General features: G+C 43.4%; 1 pseudogene; it reads right to left on the minus strand.

Annotated features, from left to right (window-relative positions):
* The window catches only part of LOC111958770 (plectin-like), a 93,738-nt pseudogene that overhangs the window by 34,159 nt on the left and 40,341 nt on the right, over positions 1–19,238 (minus strand).

The following is a 19,238-nucleotide window of genomic DNA, read 5'->3' on the forward strand; positions in this document are numbered from 1 at the left end:
AAATCATTTTTCATTGCATCCATTAAGTAAAAATGTCACTGTTTAGAACTTATTCTATTTTTTTAATGGCACAGTATACTCATTCTCTCTTTACAATACGTTCACATTATTCTGATATACTCCGAAAGTAAAGCCCAAGACAAATAAGAGAGAAGCTTAGAGCAGATCCGTACAGCGATTTGACGTGAAGGGTGGAGCGGACAGTGTAGTAGTCACCAGGGCTTGGGGACGATTCCAGGCACTCCACCTCCCTAAAAGAGAGCTGCTTCCGTGGCCTGGGGGGCCTCRCTTCTACCCTACTGGGGCTGACCAGCCTCCCCTCCCCTCCCTCGAGGCTGTAGTCATGTCCCAGCCCTGTCCCCTGGCCCAGTTCCTGGTCCCCTGAGTGGGAGTCGCAGCTGGAGTGASCCACTGAGCTGTGGGATCCCTGGCCTGAGTCCCAGGATGAGCCTTCTGAGGGGATATTGTCACACTGCATGACCACACGGTCTTCCAATGAGCTGACCAAGCCTGTGACCCTGCTGGACGAGCGGCCAGTCCTCTTCCTGGACTTTATGGACAGCTTCCTCTTCAGACTCGACATCATGGTGCCTTCTGGGAGTTGTAGTCTCCCCAAAACAGAGAGCTAGCTGGCTAGATGTTTCGTCCACGCACAGTGGCAAGTGAAAACGTTGCACTTAACAGGGAAATTCCAAATAGTTTGCTGCTCCAACCATTTTAACAAGGTTCCTTGTGATGGTTTGGTGTTTGTTCGGGGAAACAGCCGGGTCCAAGTCTGCAGAATGTGCCGTTAAATCCCACCCGAGCGTTGACGTCTTCAATAAGACGCCTTCACAATCTTCACGTTGAGGTTACAAAGGGTGCTCGACCCTCGCCGTGAGAGAAGAAACATCTCGGTACCACTAGGAGGCTAACTGCCGTCATCCCCTCTGACCTGACCTCCCAACCTCAGCCCTGTCTGTCCAAAACAGCTCCCCCCCCCGATATCAACTGTAACTTTCACCAGTCCAAGGTAAGGTCCTTAGTTCCCAGGGTGACAACGACATTCAATCCTCCAAATAAGCGGTTTTAAAAAAGTGCTGCAAATTGGTGGATAGTGCAGACTGCAGGCTGTGCAAAAAGTAACTCTGCAGTGTTCGTCGTTTGAGTAGGAGTGTTACAGTGACACACCTCTGTCTTTATGAAAATCAGTTACTAAATAGACTGCCTTAGGTGACACTCAAAACCTTTAAAAAAAAAAAAAAGTGTTCTCTCGCTCTCTGTTAGAGGGAGCAGGGTGTAGCTGAACTTTGCAGGTACACGCACAGCTTTGATTGAACCTGCCCCGCGGGCCTCTCTTTCTTCCTTCCTTTTGTGCCACGCCTTGCTGGGTATTCACCCAGATTTCCCTCATCACGTGGCCCTCTTTCAGTCGCTCTCATGTTCCATTCAGACTCCCTGGGGATGTGCAGGGTGCTGCTTTTCATGACATGTTATGTGCTGGAAAGACCCTATTATTTACAGATAATGTGCCCGTCTCTGTGGCTTTTTAGGACTCCGCCTCAACTTTGAGAGACCACAGACGTGTCTCCACTCATCCGCTCTCCTATTCATGTCTATACGTAACTGTGTGCTTCAGCAGAGGCTAAAGCAGCTCTGAGGCCATTGTAATATTAACAGAAGGAGTGATTCACTGAGAACTCAACTGGTCACTCCTCTAGTCCAAGGCTCCCTAGAAAAATAGATTCTTATGAAAGGACAAGTAAACAAACCCATCTTTCCAAATTCGATACCAGGTGCCTCAGACAGCACCCTCTCCACCTGAAATGGGCATTAGTGAGTCTAATAACATAATAATAACAGCATATACCGCAAGTGCTCAAATCAGTGCCAGTGCCTGTATCCATCTGAGACAACACCCGCCTGTGGTATTCCAAGCCCAGGGCAATGACAGGTTCAAAGAAATGTCTTATTAGAGCTGCCTGAAACCTGTACGATCAAGTACGGCCAGGAGAGGAGATTGAACAACTACAGAGTTAGATGTAAAAAACGTAATTTACCTCAGAACAAGTCAGAACTGAGAAATAAACACTAAGTGGATACACAGCCTTCTTTTATAAGACACGGAAAACTTTTCTCACTCTTGTCAAAACTGAAAGCAGTGTCTGATTGATTATGTACCTGATKGTTTACATTTGTACTCATGTGTGTAGATATACACTACATGACTKAAAGTATGTGGACACCTGCTCGTCGGACAGCTCATTACGAAATCATGGGCATTAATATGGAGTTGGTCCCCCTTTTGCTGCTATAACAGCCTCCGCTCTTCTGGGAAGGCTTTCCATTAGATGTTGGAACATTGCTGCGGGGACTTGCTTCCATTCAGCCACAAGAGCATTAGTGAGGTCYGGCACTGATGTTGGGAGATTAAGCCTGGCTCGCAGTCSGCGTTCCAATTCATCCCAAAGGTGTTCAATTGGGTTGAGGTCATGGCTCTGTGTAGGCCAGTCAAGTTCTTCCACACCGATCTCGACAAACCATTTCTGTATGGACCTCGCTTTGTGCACCGGGGCATTGTCATGCTGAAACAAGAAAGGGCCTTCCCCAAACTGTTGCCACAAAGTTGGAAGCTGTAGCTTTCAGATTTCCCTTCACTGGAACTAAGGGACCTASCCCGAACCAACCACTCCAGCCGATGCTTGGCATTGTGCATGGTGATCTTAGGCTTGTGTGCGGCTGCTTGGCCATGGAAACCCATTTCATGATGGTCCCGACAAACAGTTCTTGTGCTGACGTTGCTTCCAGAGGCAGTTTGGAACTTCGTAGATAGTGTTGAAACCGAGGACAGGTGATTTTTACACGCTACACGCTTTAGCACCCCACGGTCCCGTTCTGTGAGCTTGTGTGGCCWACCACTTTACGGCTGAGCCGTTGTTGCTCCTAGAAGTTTCTACTTCACAATAAAAGCACTTACAATTGACCGGGGCAACTCTAGCAGGGCAGAAATTTGACAAACTGACTTGTTGGAAAGGTAGCATCCTGTGACAGTACCAGGTTGAAAGTCACTGAGCTCTTCAGTATGGCCATTCTACTACCAATGTTTGTCTATGGAGATTGCATGGGTGTGTGAGCGACTTTATACACCTGTCAGCAACGGGTGTGTTTGAAATAGCCGAATCCACTAATTTGACGAGGTGTCCACATACTTTTGTGTATATATAGTGTATATTATATATGATGTGAACATCAACACGAGGATACAAAGGAAATAAATAAATTAAATAAATATTGCCCGGGGTGGATGGGGAGGGATTTGGACACATGGTGTAAAAGAGAAAAATACTACTATGAATTACTGGCAGTTTAGATACTAATGGTCAAGCATCTAGCTATATATATCGTACATTTGAAGCAGCTCTTCTACCAAGCATACCTACCAATGACTGTACTGATATGACCTAATGTATGACCTTGTGATAAAATAATAATAATAATAATAATAATATTTGAAGGACTAGTCAGAACTAGCATGGCACACACTACAATTTGACATTTGGCAATATGTTGCATTCCTGCCCCATCTGCTTCACATCGAATAAAACATAAGTGTGGTGATGTGTCATGACAACCCACTACCGGAGACGCCAGGACAAGACATATTAACACCTATTAGTGCCACTTACTGTGGGTAATAACARGAGTGGGTGCAGTCTACTGAGGGGTACATTCGGGGTACTATTTTGGGGGGTTAATCTCACCTTTTAAGAACAAACCTGAAATGGCTGGAGGTGAGGCTACATTTTGGAGCGACAGCGGGGCTTACGTGTAACGTTCTGAGGCTAAAATCCAAAAGATGTTCGCCASTATCTGAACATTAAGTGCAGTATATAGTCTCTTATGGACAGACTTTACCCAAGATTTGSTTCTGGGTACAGAGWTGAAACACTGTAAACGTTACACTACGTATTGTGGCTTGAGGTGWCGACCGCCAAAGTAATATACTAAAAATAATTTAAAAAGATATGCCATTTAGCAGACCCTTTCTCCAATCATACATTTTACGTACAGGTGGTCTCGGGAATCGAACCCAGTATCCTGGCATTACAAGCAGCATGTTTCCACCAACTGAGCTACAGAGGACCACTCACTGGTGTTTGTGGATGACGGCGTTGAAGAGCTTGCCGTCCCTCCAGCTGGTGGTGAAGTTGTCACAACGGATGCCCTGGTAGCCGTCCACCATGCGCTGGGACCACAGCAGCAGCTTCTCCTTGGCCGACATGTCGTCTGACTGGCCATTCACCTGGATGTCCGAGATCTAACAGGGGAGGACAGATACCGGGGTTAGACAGGGGAGGAGGCCACACGCCACCAGGGTTGGGGTCAGTTGCATTTTAATATTGGTCAATGCAGGAAGTTAACTAAAATTGGATGAAAATGCCGAGATTTGGAATAGAAAATGGAGTTTCAGTTTACGTCCTGGATTGACTGAATTGATATGGAATTGACCCCAACCCTGCTTGTCATGGTGTCAGAGGGAGATAGTTGGAAACCATAAAGATATAATCTATTTGAGAAAATCGATGATGCATTGTAATGGATGGGGATTGATTCAATCATATGATATTCTAGCTCAATCTGAATCAGGTTTTGTCCACCTCAATGATCTGTGGTGGAAAACAAACTCCTGCTTTGGGTCTCCAGACACAACTTAAGCACTATCTGGTCCATTGGCTAATGTGGCAGGACTGTTTTTGTTTTTTMGGGGGGGCCGGAAGGGAAATGAAATGAGTCACAGTCACCAGAGGCTCAGAGGGTACTCTTTGTTCTTGCCAAAAGACCGCTCAATTACCAAATTCTCTGCCTACTGGTCTCTCTCTGTAGTTGGTGTGTGTGGGTATACTGTAAGTGTGTGTGTCTGTGTGTTCTCCTCGGGATCCAATCCACCCTCGATGGCCCCACCCTAAACCTCTCCCCTCTAAAGAAGAGGAGAATGCCTACGATGACTCACCAGGCTGTGGTCCTGCTGTTTTTTTTTTCTCTTCTCCTTCTGAGAAATGAGAGATACGTCTGTCTCGCCAACGCAGTACATGGAGTACAGTAAACCAATGAAAATGTAAATCGAGACTTGAAGTTGAACTGATGGCTGTGCCCAGTGGGTATACTCTACACCAGTCTTACTGCAGAACCAACATCTCTTCCTGTGCCCTGCTCAATCAAGGCCACATGGGCTTACTGCTCCATTTTAACCGGCAGTCTTTAATCAAATAATGTAGTGTTATAAAAAGCCCATGTGTTATTTCACAAAGGTMTTACAGCATAACATAGCAAGTAAGGGACGTATCAGACCTGGTTTCAAATACTATTTYAAATCATTTCAAATACTTTAGCCTGGCTTAATGGAACCAATAGTCAATGCTACCGTGGGGAATCGTTTTGCAGGACACAATGTTCTTTTATTTCCTCTGCCTTCATCGCAACATGGGTCCCTCACAGGCCTGGGTTCAAATACTATTTGACATCTTTCAAATACTTCTCATGTTTACTTAAGCCTTCCTGGCGTGCCGGATGGGCAGGGTTTGACTACTGCATTGGTTGCATTAAGCCAGGCACATTCGATCAAGCCTAGCTAAAGTATTTGAAATTATTATTGAAATTGTGCAGTAAGACTGGGCACAGAGGGCAGTTCAACTTCTAGTTTGGATTTACAATTGTTTGAGTTGTCAACTAACGTGAATTCAATGTGAAATCAACAAAAAGTGTCACCACGTCATTCGATTTTGGTTGAAAGTTGTGTAGGTTGAAAGTAAAAATACTTAAGTCGTTTTTTGTGGTATCTGTACTTGACTATTTATATTTTTGACAACTTTTACTTCACTACATTCCTAGCAAAAAATATTGTACTTTTTACTTTATACATTTTCCCTGACAACAAAAAGTACTAGTTACATTTTGAATGTGTAGCAGGACAGGAAAATGGTCAAATTCAAGCACATAGCAAGAGAGCACGTGGTCATCCCTACTGCCTCTGGCCTGGTGGACTCACTAAACATATTTTTTGTAAATAATGTCTTAGTGTGGGAGTGTGCCCCTGGCTGTCCATACATTTTAAAAACAAGAAAATGGTGCCGTCTGCTTTGCTTAATATAAGGAATTTATATGACTTCTACTTTTGATACTTAAGTACATTTTAGCAATTACATTTACTACTGATACTTAAGTATATTTAAAACGAAATACTTTTAGACTTTTACTAAAGTAGTATTTTACCAAATTACTTCCACTTTTACTTGAGTAACTTTTTATTAAGGTATCTATACTTTTACTCAAGTATGACAATCGGGTACTTTTTCCACCTCTGAAAAAAATACTAAATTCCCTTACGCTGATGACTTTCTGCAAATCCAATTAGTTTCCCACGTTGATTCAACGTCATAACAGATTTTTGGGGGTTGAAATGATGTGGAAACGACGTTGATTCAACCAGTTTTTGTCCAGTGGGTCAAAGTTACGCCACTACTTTCCCTTTGGGAAGCATGGGGAGAGTGATTCACACACACACTGATGCTATTGTATTCCAACACTTCATCAATACGTTACGGCTATTTAAGTGGCAGGGAAAGCTACATCGTAAGATCACTTCCTTATTCTTTCCATGTTTCAAAATAACTCAATTAAAGCATGATCATGAATTATCAGGAAGGGTTAGCATGGCCTACAGTACATTAGCCTACTATGATGAGGCGTTTAATCTCTTATAATAATTAGAATTATTAAACTGTAATAATACTATGATTGAAATATAGTTGATAATAATTTGATGACAGATTTGATAGCAATGTGATTTTATGAAAGCGACGTGGTAACATCTCGAGGGATTGAGATCAAATGGATTACGTATGATTGGATTGAGTTCAATTTGTGATTGTTACTGATTGGCTTGGATCAGAGCCAAGGAGAAAGGAGGACGAGGAGCTATATGGTAATGGAACACAACACTGACAGAGTAGGACACCTGGAAGTGAAGGATGATGGTCCATATCAGCCCAAGGGTCAGCTTGGGGTTGCCATCCGCGATGTCATCGTTTCTGATGTTCACCAGCTTGACCTGGGATTGGACGACAGAGAAGAGCGAGACTTAACAATCGTAGTAGTTCACATCATAGTAGATACGTTATGCCCCTGATCCAATGCATTTAGATAGTTCTCAGTCATGTCACTTACAGTAAGTCATCCTAATACAGTACAAGAGGGTAACTCATTTGTTACATTATCTCCATTATTACGTTTCAATTGCTGTTTTCTCTTACCTGTCGGTGTTTGAGGAAGTCCAGTGCCATCTGTACATTCTGCGCTTGTGGAATCTCATGCGGCCTTCTCTCTGGGCTGGAGAAAGAAAGAGAGAGAGAGGAGAGGAGGAGAGAGAGAGAAGAGAGAGAGAGAGAGAGAGAGAGGGGTAAGAAGAGAGAGAGAAGGAGAGAGAGAGAGGTAGAGAGAGAGAGAGAGAGGTAGAGAGAGAGAGAGAGGTAGAGAGGTAGAGAGAGAGGTGAGAGAGAGAGAGAGAGAGAGAGAGAGAGGTAGAGAAGGAGGAGAGGAGAGGAGGAGAGGTAGAGAGAGAGGTAGAGGGAGTAGAGAGGAGGTAAGAGAGGAGGTAGAGAGAGAGAGGTAGAGAGAAGAGAGAGGAAAGAGGAGCGAGAGAGAGAGAGGAGGTAGAGGAGAGAGGGTAGAGAGGAGAGGGAGAGAGAGAGGAGGAGAGAGAGAGAGGAGGTAGAGAGAGAGAGAGAGAGAGAGAGGAGAGGTAGAGAGAGAGAGGAGGAGAGAGAGAGAGAGAGCAGAAGAGGAGGAGAGAGAGAGAAGAGAGAGAGAAGAGAGAGAGAGAGAGAGAGACACAGAGAGAGAGAGAGGAGAGAGAGGAGCGAGAGAGAGAGAGAGAGAGAGAGAGAGAGAGAGGAGAGAGAGAGAACAGAGCGGACAGAGACAGAGACACGAGACAGAGAGAGAGAGAGAGAAGAGAGAGAGAGAGAGAGAGAGAGAGAGGTAGAAGAGAGAGAGGAGAGAGAGAGAGGGGTTCGAAACAGACTGGACAGGAGTTAATGCTACCTTAGAAGAGCTGGAGAAATGCGAGTGAGACTACGTCGGAAGAGAAAAAATGTGATGCAGCTTCGACAATATCCAACAAAACGGAACAAGGGAAATTGGGAACTAAATTGTAGACCCAATGACAAGAGCACACATGGTTTTCCTCCAAAGAAAAAGATGAATGACAAAGAATACGACGACTAACTGATGCATCTCACAGATCTCCAAGTACAACTTCCCTCATTGTAAAACCACATTAATGACATCATTCGTTAGTGTACCTACCCGTTCTTCACCTTCGACAGACAAACACAGAGGTAAATAGGAGACATATTTGGAGTGAAAGAGGCTGAGCCAATACCATGATTAGTTATTAGGCACAGGAATCTTTGGTTGGTTGGTTTTGAATTGTGTCACCACTTCGGTCGTGTGCTCTGACGGGAGAACAATGAATCGAAGACTTCCACTTCCAAWGAATACTGTATTTGTGCTATGCAATAAGCTTTAGTAGTTGAGATAAACAGAAACAATAAAGCTAATTTCAAATGGATCATTTCCCATGCTTAAGTATTGTTAGAGGGTCAATGACCGGAGTCAATGAAGTAGTTAGTCAATCATGTCCTTCCTTCATTCAGCCATGGCACCTATTAATAACCGAGGGGGTTTTTGTTTATAGCCAGCAGCYAAATGGTTAATGCACCTCATTCTTTGCAAGCTTGTCAATGATAAATAATTGATGGCCAAAGGAAAAAGAATGAATGGAATCATAAGCACAGGAAGTGACATCATGCACAGKCGTGCCACTGGGTAACGGATGACTCAAGCCACGTGAAGTAGAAGAAGAAAATGGCGGCCGAGTTATAGAAAACCCCACTCACCAACCGCAAGTTCCTGACCACGTCTCTCTCCCTTGCCTAGCCCCAGAAAAGAGCAGTGCAAAGAGAGGAGGCATAGGCCAAAGGGCAAAGGTGAGCATACAGGAAAGGGGGGAAAGTGTAGGGGGGTAAAGAGGGGGACATGAGGAGAGGGGGGGAGCAGAAAAGGAGAACCAGAGAAAGGTCAGACAGGAGCACACAGTTCAAAAAGAGAAGCCAAAGTGGGGTTATTGTGTTAGAACCATGGAGGTGTCTGGTAGATGAGCAGAGACCAGCAGAGACCAGCACAGCAATGAGCTACTGTAGCAGAGACAGAGTGCAAGGCTTCCCACCTATAACGCATCATCATGTGCAAGCGTCCAGTGTCGACTTACTGACTTGTTTAGATATTTTTTTAATTAACTACAAATAATTAATATTTCCAGGGACTGGAATGAGAGGTAGGTAAGCAGGGGTTGTCTTTGACAGTTAATGGGACTTTGTTGACTTTCGAGCTACTGTCTTGTTAGGTTGTGCTATGARTTGAAAGTCTAGCAAATGTTTTGCTTCAGGGATGGTATCCCGGGTTTGGACTAGGTAGGTATAAATAAGGGCTACACTTTTGTTTCTTAGGGTCAGGACTTGGTTCAGATTGGGGGGGGTTTGGATCGAGGTCCGTTGCAATCAGAAGTCAGGATCAGAGGTACAGGTCAGTCCATTCGCCAATCAGAAGTCCGCAGTACTCACCAGCGTCTCCCCGGAGAGGACCTCCAGGAGGGAGATCAGGTTGTGTCCATCTCTCAGGTCTTCATACAGATCCGTCACCTGACTCTGTGACTGTGGAACAGAAAGAGAAGGTTTGTCATCGCAATGTCTTTTCTTTGTGCAACACCCAAGACAAAAAMACCTACAAGCCGTGCATTGTATTTACGTAATAACATTTTAATATTCCGGATCTGGTTATGAGTTTGATTCGATAGGGCACCTAGACATGGGGGTCATCCCCTTACAGTCAACCTTGGAAAGAATAACCAATCATTCCTGTATAAAATGACACAAGATGTTCGAGCTCCTCTCAATCGGTCTACACAGCTCATGCTACAAGCCTGCAGGGCTCTCGCTCCACCAGTACATCTGTACAAAGGACAGGAATGCATGGCTGCGGGCAACCAATCAGCCCGTGTTGGACACTCAAGACACCTGCTAAGTGGCAGCTGCCAGATCTCCCGAGAGATGATGGATGGAAGTCAGGGAGTCTCAATAAAAAAAATAACAGTCAAAAAACTACGAAATAAACAGTACGAATATAGGCAAACGGATACTTGCAAATGAAAACAGATAGTGCAGTGAGTCTTGGGACTGGGCGCATGCTATAATCAATTCCAGTAAGAAAGATGAACTGTCATAGAGAGCAGAAGTGGGTGAAAGCGTAGGGAGAGTAGGGAACGACTGAAACTGAAGGAGGACTACATGCCTCAAGTATGTACGTGTCTGTGCAACACATAGTCCTAACACGTGAGGTCTGTGCGCGTAACCTGGACAAAATTGACGTAAACGCATGACTTACGTGACCAAGCCCTAGTTACACGCACAGATCTCGAGTTAGGGTTCGGCTCACAGTCCACAAGGCATTCTGTGTGACGGCCTCAGTGTAACTCCTCATACTTTCACAGTGATGGCATAGGTGTGGGGAGTGGATAGTGAGATACATGCTCATCAGAATGTGTCCCACATACAGTGCCCTCCTGCTGGGGCTTGCAGGCACCTACCTCTGCTTTCCCATGCTGGACGGAGGAGAACGCGTGGGTGAGGGATGAGATGGAGAGAACAAGGAAATAAGAGAGGGAGAATGACAGAAAGAGGAAGAGAATATGATCATGAGTCACGTTCTGTTTAAAGGTCCCCAAAGCACACACATCCCTGGGTCGCTCGTCTTTCCAGTTCGCCGCAGCTGGCCGACTGGAACGAGCTGCAACAAACACTCAAACTGGGCAGTTTTATCTCAATCTCTTCATTCAAAGGCTCAATCGTGGACACTCTCACTGACAGTTGTGGCTGCTTTGCGTGATGTATTGTTGTCTCTACCTTCTTACCCTTTGTGCTGTTGTCGGTGACCAATAAAGTTTGTACCCTGTTTTGGGCTGCTACCATGTTGTGTTGCTACCATGTTGTTGTCATGTTGTGTTGCTACCATGCTATGTTGTCATGTGTTGCTGCCATGCTATGTTGTCGTCTTAGGTCTCTATGTAGTGCTGTGTAGTCTTTCTTGTCATGATGTGCGTTTTGTCCTATATTTTTATAAAATCTTTATAAAATCTTTAATCCCAGCCCCCGTCCTCGCAGGAGGCCTTTTGCCTTTTGGTAGGCCGTCATTGTGAATAAGAATTTGTTCTTAACTGACTTGACTAGTTAAATAAAGGTTAAATCAATTWAAAAAAAGAAATGAGCCTGAGATTATATAAAATGATTAAAAAGGATGAAAGAAGAAAATGAAAAAAGTTAGATGAATGTGAATAAAAGAGAATGGTAAAAAAAGTTTCAAATATTAGTGCTTTAATCACATGGTTAATATTGGGAGATTGCAAGTAATGTTCGATCTTGTGAAAAACAGGTACTGTCCTCGCACAGGTATGTACGCAAGTCTCGCCCCTGCAAGTTGTAACACTCACTACCTTGATTTATTACTGGCATCAATGGTAAGTACTTATGTAATACTGTGTGTTATAAGTAGTTATATAACCCTGTGTGTGAACACAGTAACTCACTCCTGCCCACCTGTGGCGTACACACTCCATCCGTGGAGGTTTGAAATGCAGTGGGGGTTGATGGCCACTAGGGACCACTGTTTACACATTAATCACGTAAGATTGTCCAACTTCAACTAAGAGTCTCCAACTTCAACAATATTATACAAGTTGTATGTCTGGAACTGATGGGACAAGATCGCGTAAAATTCAAGTGTTTTTCTTCAGAACTGATGGGACAAGATCATATAACATTCAAGTGATTTTCTTCAGTTCAACTGCTTGGGGCAACAATACGACAGTTATGACTATAGGCCAAATTACCTCAAAATCAGTCAATATCCAACTTACATTTGAAGGCATTCTACAGTTCCAGAATTATTGTTGAAAAAAGTATTGTTGTCTATCAACAATGACAAGCCACCGGGATCTGACAATCTGGATTGAAAATTACTGAGGATAATAGRGCACGATATTGCCACACCTATTAGCCACATCTTCAATTTAAGCCTACTAGAAAGTGTGTGCCCTCAGGCCTGGAGGGAAGCTAAAGTCATTCCGTTACCTAAGAATAGTAAAGCCCCCTTTACTGGCTCAAATAGCTGACCAATCAGCCTGTTACCAACCCTTAGTAAACTTCTAGAAAAAATGGTGTTTGACCAGATACAATGCTATTTAACAGTAAACAAATTGATAACAGACTTTCAGTACGCATATAGGGAAGGACACTCAACAAGCACGGCACTGACACAAATGACTGATGATTAGCTGAACGAAATTGATGATAAAATGACTGTGTGGGTGGTCTTGTTAGACTTCAGTGCAGCTTTTGACATTATTGATCATAGTCTGCTGCTGGAAAAACTTGTGTGCTATGGCTTTACACCGCCTGCTATAATGTGGATAAATCCTTACTTGTCTAACAGAACACAGAGGGTGTTCTTTAATGGAAGCCTCTRAAACATAATCCAGGTAGAAGCAGGAATTCCCCAGGGTAGCTGTTWWGGCCCCTTGCTTTTTTCAATCTTTACTAATGACAGGCTTTGAGTAAGGCCAGTGTGTCTATGTATGCGGATGACTCAACACTATACATGTCAGCTACTACAGCAACTGAAATMACTGAAACACTTAACAAAGAGCTGCAGTTAGTTTCGGAATGGGTAGCAAGGAATAAGTTGGTCCTAAATATTTCCAAAACTAAAAGCATTGTATTTGGGACAAATCATTCACTAAAACCTAAACTTCAACTACATCTCGTAATGAACAATGTGGAAATTGAGCAAGTTGAGGTGACTAAACTGCTTGGAGTAACCCTGGAARGTAAACTGTCATGGTCAAAACATATTGATACAACAGTAGCTAAGATGGGGAGAAGTCTGTCCATAATAAAGCATTGCTCTGCCTTCTTAACAACACTATCAACCAGGCAGGTCATACAGGCCCTGGTTTTGTCACATCTGGACTACTGTTCAGTCGTGTGGTCAGGTGCCACAAAGAGGGACTTGGGAAAATTGCAGTTGGCTCAGAACAGGGCAGCACGGCTGGCCCTTAAAAGTACACAGAGAGATGGCATTAATGACATGCATGTCAATCTCTCATGGCTCAAAGTGGAAGAGAGATTTACTTCCTCATTACTTGTTTTTGTAAGAGGTGTTGACAAGCTGAAGGTACCGAGCTGTGTGTTTAAAATACTAGCACACAGCTCGGTCACCCATGCATACCCCACAAGACATACCACCAGAGGTCTCTTCCCGGTCCCCAAGTCCAGAACATACTATGGGAGGCGGACAGTACTACATAGAGCCATGACTACATGGAACTCTATTCCACATCATGTAACTGATGCAAGCGATAGAATCAGATTTAAAAGCAGGTAAAAATACACCTTAAGGAATAGCGGGGACTGTGAAGTAACACAAACATAGGCGCAGACACATGCATACAAACACATGATAACATTCGCACTATTCACACACGTACACATGGATTTTGCTTTGTAGATATGTGGTAGTGGAGTATGGGCCTGGGGGCACACAGAGTGTTGTGAATTCTGTAATTAATATATTGTAATYTTTTTAAAAMTGTATAACTGCCTTAATTTTTTTGCCTTGGCAGCAYCTAATGGGGCTCCATAATAAATACAAATACAGCATAATTGTAGTTGGTGTGAAATGCTTCACTCTCATTGGTTCCTCTATGGTAGCTACAACAGTCTCTCTCTGCTATCCTGTAGAATATGTTCAAACCCTGTCTGTCATCAAAACACAATAGCCCACGTTGAAGAAGCTCAGATTGAGTCAACGTGATCAGGTGGTGTCATGGTACAAATTGTGCACTGCAGACKTGGGCTCATTGTGAGTACATCAAGGTTAAAACCATTAGGCCAGTCGACACAGAACCTGTCAACACCTCATCTGCCGCTTTCGTCGCTTTCCCYTTACAAAACACCCTTTAGGTGARGCGTCCTTCAGTTAACTTAGYGTTACATGTGTTATTATAAATGTTGAACGCCTATAAAATAAAATAAATCACACACGTCATTGAATAAGAAAARAGTGATACTGTCTGGTCTGTACACTTCATTAAAAGTGAATGGGGCATTACATCTACAGAACGATGTAAACTACAGTGGATTACCTTTTACATGACACGGCAAAATAATGGTTGAGAAACCCTCCATTCTGTCTTCCSYCCCTTGTTGACACACAACAAGATTTCTGCTCGAGTTATTCCAAATCCCTTTACAACCCCTCACGGCCCACCCCGGGACGTGCCCACTGGAAACGCATGAACAACATTCGTTCAACGTCAGTTTACCATCASACGGGCAGACTAACACTTTCGTTCTACCGCAAAATGCTATATTTAAAAAATCTCCTGCATGATGTTTCGYATTATGTTTTTCAAGCCTTGCTTGGGTCGCCATTTCATTTTAATGACTCGGCTAGTTCTGTAACAATGCATTGCATAGCACATACTGTGTATGGTATGAAACGGTTTCTAAGAGGACTGTTCTGTCTAAGATAGCTCTTAATTAAAACATTTGTCTACTTCATGTCAATACATATCCTACTTAATTTAAACTTTTTAAAAAGGAAAAAATGTACAGTCATCCCAGTCCGTCGAACATTAAAACGAGATGCAAATCTTGTCATATAGGCCTACCAATRTGTCATAATGGTAGTGGGAAGACAAGAGACACAGATTGATTCCTCTGATAGTACCTGTAAGGAGCACTTAAGGACCTTGCCTAGCAAAGAGCTAAGGGCGGGCAGGCAGTCAGCCACCCAGAACCAGCAGTCTGTGTAGCACATGTGCTACTGTTGGCCCAGCTAGCAGCCACCGGGCCTTGGGCCCAGAACAGAATGTGGTGCTTCAGAGGCAAAGAGCAAAACATATCCAGATGTCTGGGACTCACATAAAACACTTGACGAAAAAGACTGCTCGCTTGTGTSTTATATCAGGAACAGAGTATGTTATAACTGCATGGTTTTCAGCCCTAAGGAACGGGGCAGTGGTGAGGGAGGTGAAAAGAGAAGGGTGACAACAGCACAATTGACAAACTCACTCAGTCAAAGAGAGACTGGTCTTCGGGTAAACCTTCCCTCAAAACACCAAGCTAGAAACCAAACACTCATGATTTCCAGCAACCTTTCTGTGTCTGGTGTGTGTGTGTCTGTGTGTGTGTCTGTGTGTGTGTCTGTGTCTGTGTCTGTGTCTGTGTGTGTGTGTGTGACCAATACATGTCACTTTCAATGAAGCCCTTCCAAAGGGGTTGGTCTGTCTGTCTGTTCTGTCTGTCTGTCTGTCTGTCGCTGTCTGTCTGTCTGTCTGTCTGTCTGTCGTCTGTCTGTCTGTCTGTCTGTCTGTCTGTCTGTCTGTGCTGTTCTGTCTGTGTGTGCTGTGTGTCTGTGTGTTTGTCTGTCTGTGTTGGTGTGTGGTTGGTCTGTCTGACTGTATTGATGTAGTAGGTTGAGGTGGTGTTAAAAAAACAACCACTTGATGGTTTGATATCTGTCTGGTGGGGGATCAAAACTCGCTGTCATAATATTGTGTTGTCATGGATACTACCCAGCACGGGATCATGACTTTAACAGCACCTGCATGTTCAGCATGGCTGGACCAGAATGGACCCCAGCTCCACTCATAGTAATGCAGGTTAAATCAGACGGTCACATCTCATCTACTAACATACCCAACACAGATATCCCCTACACCAAAATAATTATTGTAAACATAAAAGGTGATAACATAGTTTCTGTATCAGAGGAAGACTATCTGGGTCTTTGTTCATAAAGTGTCCCAGAGTAGAAGTGCTGATCTGGGATCAGGTCACCCCATGACAATTCACTAGAATGTCAAAGGTAAAACTGATCCTAGACCAGCACGCCTACTCTGAGACGCTTTATGAATGTGGGCCCTGGTGTTTGTTAAGATTCGTCCACGTTTTAAATGTGAGAAACGGAACTACACATCTAAAACGCAGCAATAAAGTATCTGGCCGGTGTCGCTACGATTCACGCCAAAGATTCTAGCCTACTCCTGTCATTAGTGGCYAAATGACTTCGGAAGCTAAAGATCCATTTTTTTTGCCGAGGGGCTAAATTGCAACCGTCAGAAAACACACGGCTCAGCCTCCATGTGGTTGGTTGGCCAATTATGAYGTATGATTRACTWAGGAAATATCTGCCATTTGCCACTCGTYCACATCACTTCTGGACCAGTTGTGATCCAACTCACCATAAATCCTACTTTGACAACTGCTGCGGTTGTTCTGCAAGTAACCACTTCAGGCATTTTCATTCGTTTTATGATATTTGACTGATATTTGATGAAGGGGCGGCAGGTAGCCTAGTGGTTAGAGCGCTGGGACGGTAACCGAAAGGTTGCTAGATCGAATCCCCGAGCTGACAAGGTAAAAATCTGTCGTTCTGCCCCAGAACTGTTCTAACCCACTGTTCCTAGGCCATCATTGTAAATAAGAATTTGATCTTAACTGACTTGCCTAGTTAAATAAAGGTTAAAAAATAAATTAAAAAAGGATAATAACACAGGAATAGTGATTTTGAAAATGTTGTACGAGTCATTGTGAGAACTCCAGTAAACCTCAGAAACAACATTTAAACAAATCTATTGAAATCAAACTGATGTGGGTTAAAAAATAAGTCGGTGTGTGTGTGTGCGTGCATGTGATTGTCTTTGTGTATAAACTATTGACACCAGTGACGAGTGCATTAAAGTAAGCAAGACAGGGAGAGTGAGTCAGGTACTGAGTTATTGAGCACATAAAAACTACTCTGGTAGTGTGTGACCATACCTTCATCAAGTGTTTGTTCACCCATTTTGTGAAGGTCTTTTTCTGTACTCGATCCCGTTCATCTGCAAGACACAAAGAGCAAACGTCAGACATGGTTAAAAAAAAAATATATATATATTTGATACACCCTCTGAGTACATACAGTAATATTGATGTATTTTTTTAACGGGGGTTGAGAAAACTCAGTCTAGATTAAAACATGTCGCAGGGTATTAGGGACAAGGAGAAGATCAAAGGATTTAAAATACATTTAACATGAACAACGGGAGCTGAAAAATAACAAATATCCCAGATGCCGCCATCGTTTTGTACCTCCCGAGACAAAGAGAAGTCATTGGATGGGATTAGTCTTGCCCGGTGAGACATGATGCCAGAGCGTCTGGACTAAACACGTCTGACTCACGAGAAATCATCATAGCACAGTCGGTGTCTAGATATACACCAKCATCGTCTAGTTGTGTCTGCAAATGCTTTTCACTATGGTATGACTACAGGCAGGGCCTGAGGCTTAGTGGAAGGATTACACTGTGTACAGGTGTTCAGCATCTCTATAGGCGACATACTGTAACGGACACTGTTTTGCACGTTGAACCGGACAAGATACGGTAGCTCTCAGAGAGGAAGACAACGATGCCTTAACGGGCAGATAATCCCATCTAGCAGATAGATACGGTTTCAGCCTCACCATACTGAGTGGAATTGACACACCCTCAGTCAAATACCTGGACACACCCCACTACCCTGGGYTACTGGAAAACATACCGCAGAGAGCAGACACAGACGTACCAACTGTAGACACAGACCCTCCCCAACCAACAGGCATATCACCAACTGTTATTCATCATGCCAGACCAATTCACTGAAAGAGGGGTTAAATAACAGATACACAAATAAAATAAACAAAGAATTCCCATTGAGATATAGTATTTGTTATARCACYMGAGATAGTACTGATGGCCAATCCAATAGCAATTCCAATAGGTCTCTTTATAAAGTCATACGCCGCATTGAAGATAACACTAGAGTTATTAGACTGAAGACTCATTARCCAGATAAAAGACATGGGTGTCCATATGAATAATAGTTCATTAACAAACTGCATTTAAGGTTCTTCATCAAAGCCTACCGTACAGCTAAAGGGAAAACACCACCCCAAAATCGACATTATGTGAAAACGGCGCGTTTCTATGTTTTGTAGTAAATAAAGATAGAGGAAGATAAAATGTTTCCAATGACATCATCAACCAATTAGTAGACAATTAGTAGGCAATGCCTAATCACACGATAGAAATCACACGATGCACACCAATGATGTCATTGGAAACACTTACCTTCCTCACAAAAAAAATCATTTAAATGGCCATTTTCACATATGTTGATGTTGGGGTGGTGCTGGAGATTATGAATACGAAGTTGCATTTTTGGGGGGAATTTTCCCTTAAAGTGGTAATATGTAACTTTTTGGCCGACCCGACCAAGTCACATAGAATTGCGAGTTATACAACTCTCATTCTACCTGAAAGCAAGTCTAAGAAACTGTATTTCTATGCTTCCCATTCTTAAGTGTTGCTTTTGAGTCTTTTATTTTTGGTTTTGTACACCAGCTTCAAACAGCTGAAACAACAATATGCATGGTTATGGTAAATACGTTTCACAGCGGTTTAGATGGTACAATGATTCTCTGCACTAAACTAGCTTATTTCGTCACATAAAGTGAAATTAGGCGAACTATTAAGAGTTTCAGCAACCAGGAAATGGCAGAGCGATTTCTGCATAGTGCAACGCCCTGCCGAACCAAAGTACAACGTTGAAGGCAGTGCTGATTCACTGCGACCACAAACTGAACCCGCAGGCTACGTTTTAGTATTTTAAGGTGCGCCAGGTTGCTATTGTGTTATGGAAACACGTTGCCGTGGCAACCGTAGGGTGTGTGTGTGTGTGTGCGCCTGGAGACTGACGCAACTTTGACCTCTGTCATTCTCTGTCGTTCATCAATAAAGCGACAATGCGAGGGCAATCCTGATTGGTTGATTGCTGGCATAAAAACAAATCAAATTTAGGACGTTTTGCAAAGGTCCCATAATCCTGGACAAACCCTGCACCTTGACCTGTGGTCATTCAACTAATGTAAATTCCAAATACCTGTGTTAGTCCAGCAGCAGTGTCCAGCTTGCAACCAGCACACACACCGCCGCAGTCATGACTCAGGCTAAGACAAACTARTTAAACTCCATTGTATACTGCCAAAGACAAACACAGTGATCA

This window comes from Salvelinus sp. IW2-2015, linkage group LG35, assembly GCF_002910315.2.
Source record: "Salvelinus sp. IW2-2015 linkage group LG35, ASM291031v2, whole genome shotgun sequence".
Lineage (NCBI taxonomy): Eukaryota > Metazoa > Chordata > Actinopteri > Salmoniformes > Salmonidae > Salvelinus > Salvelinus sp. IW2-2015.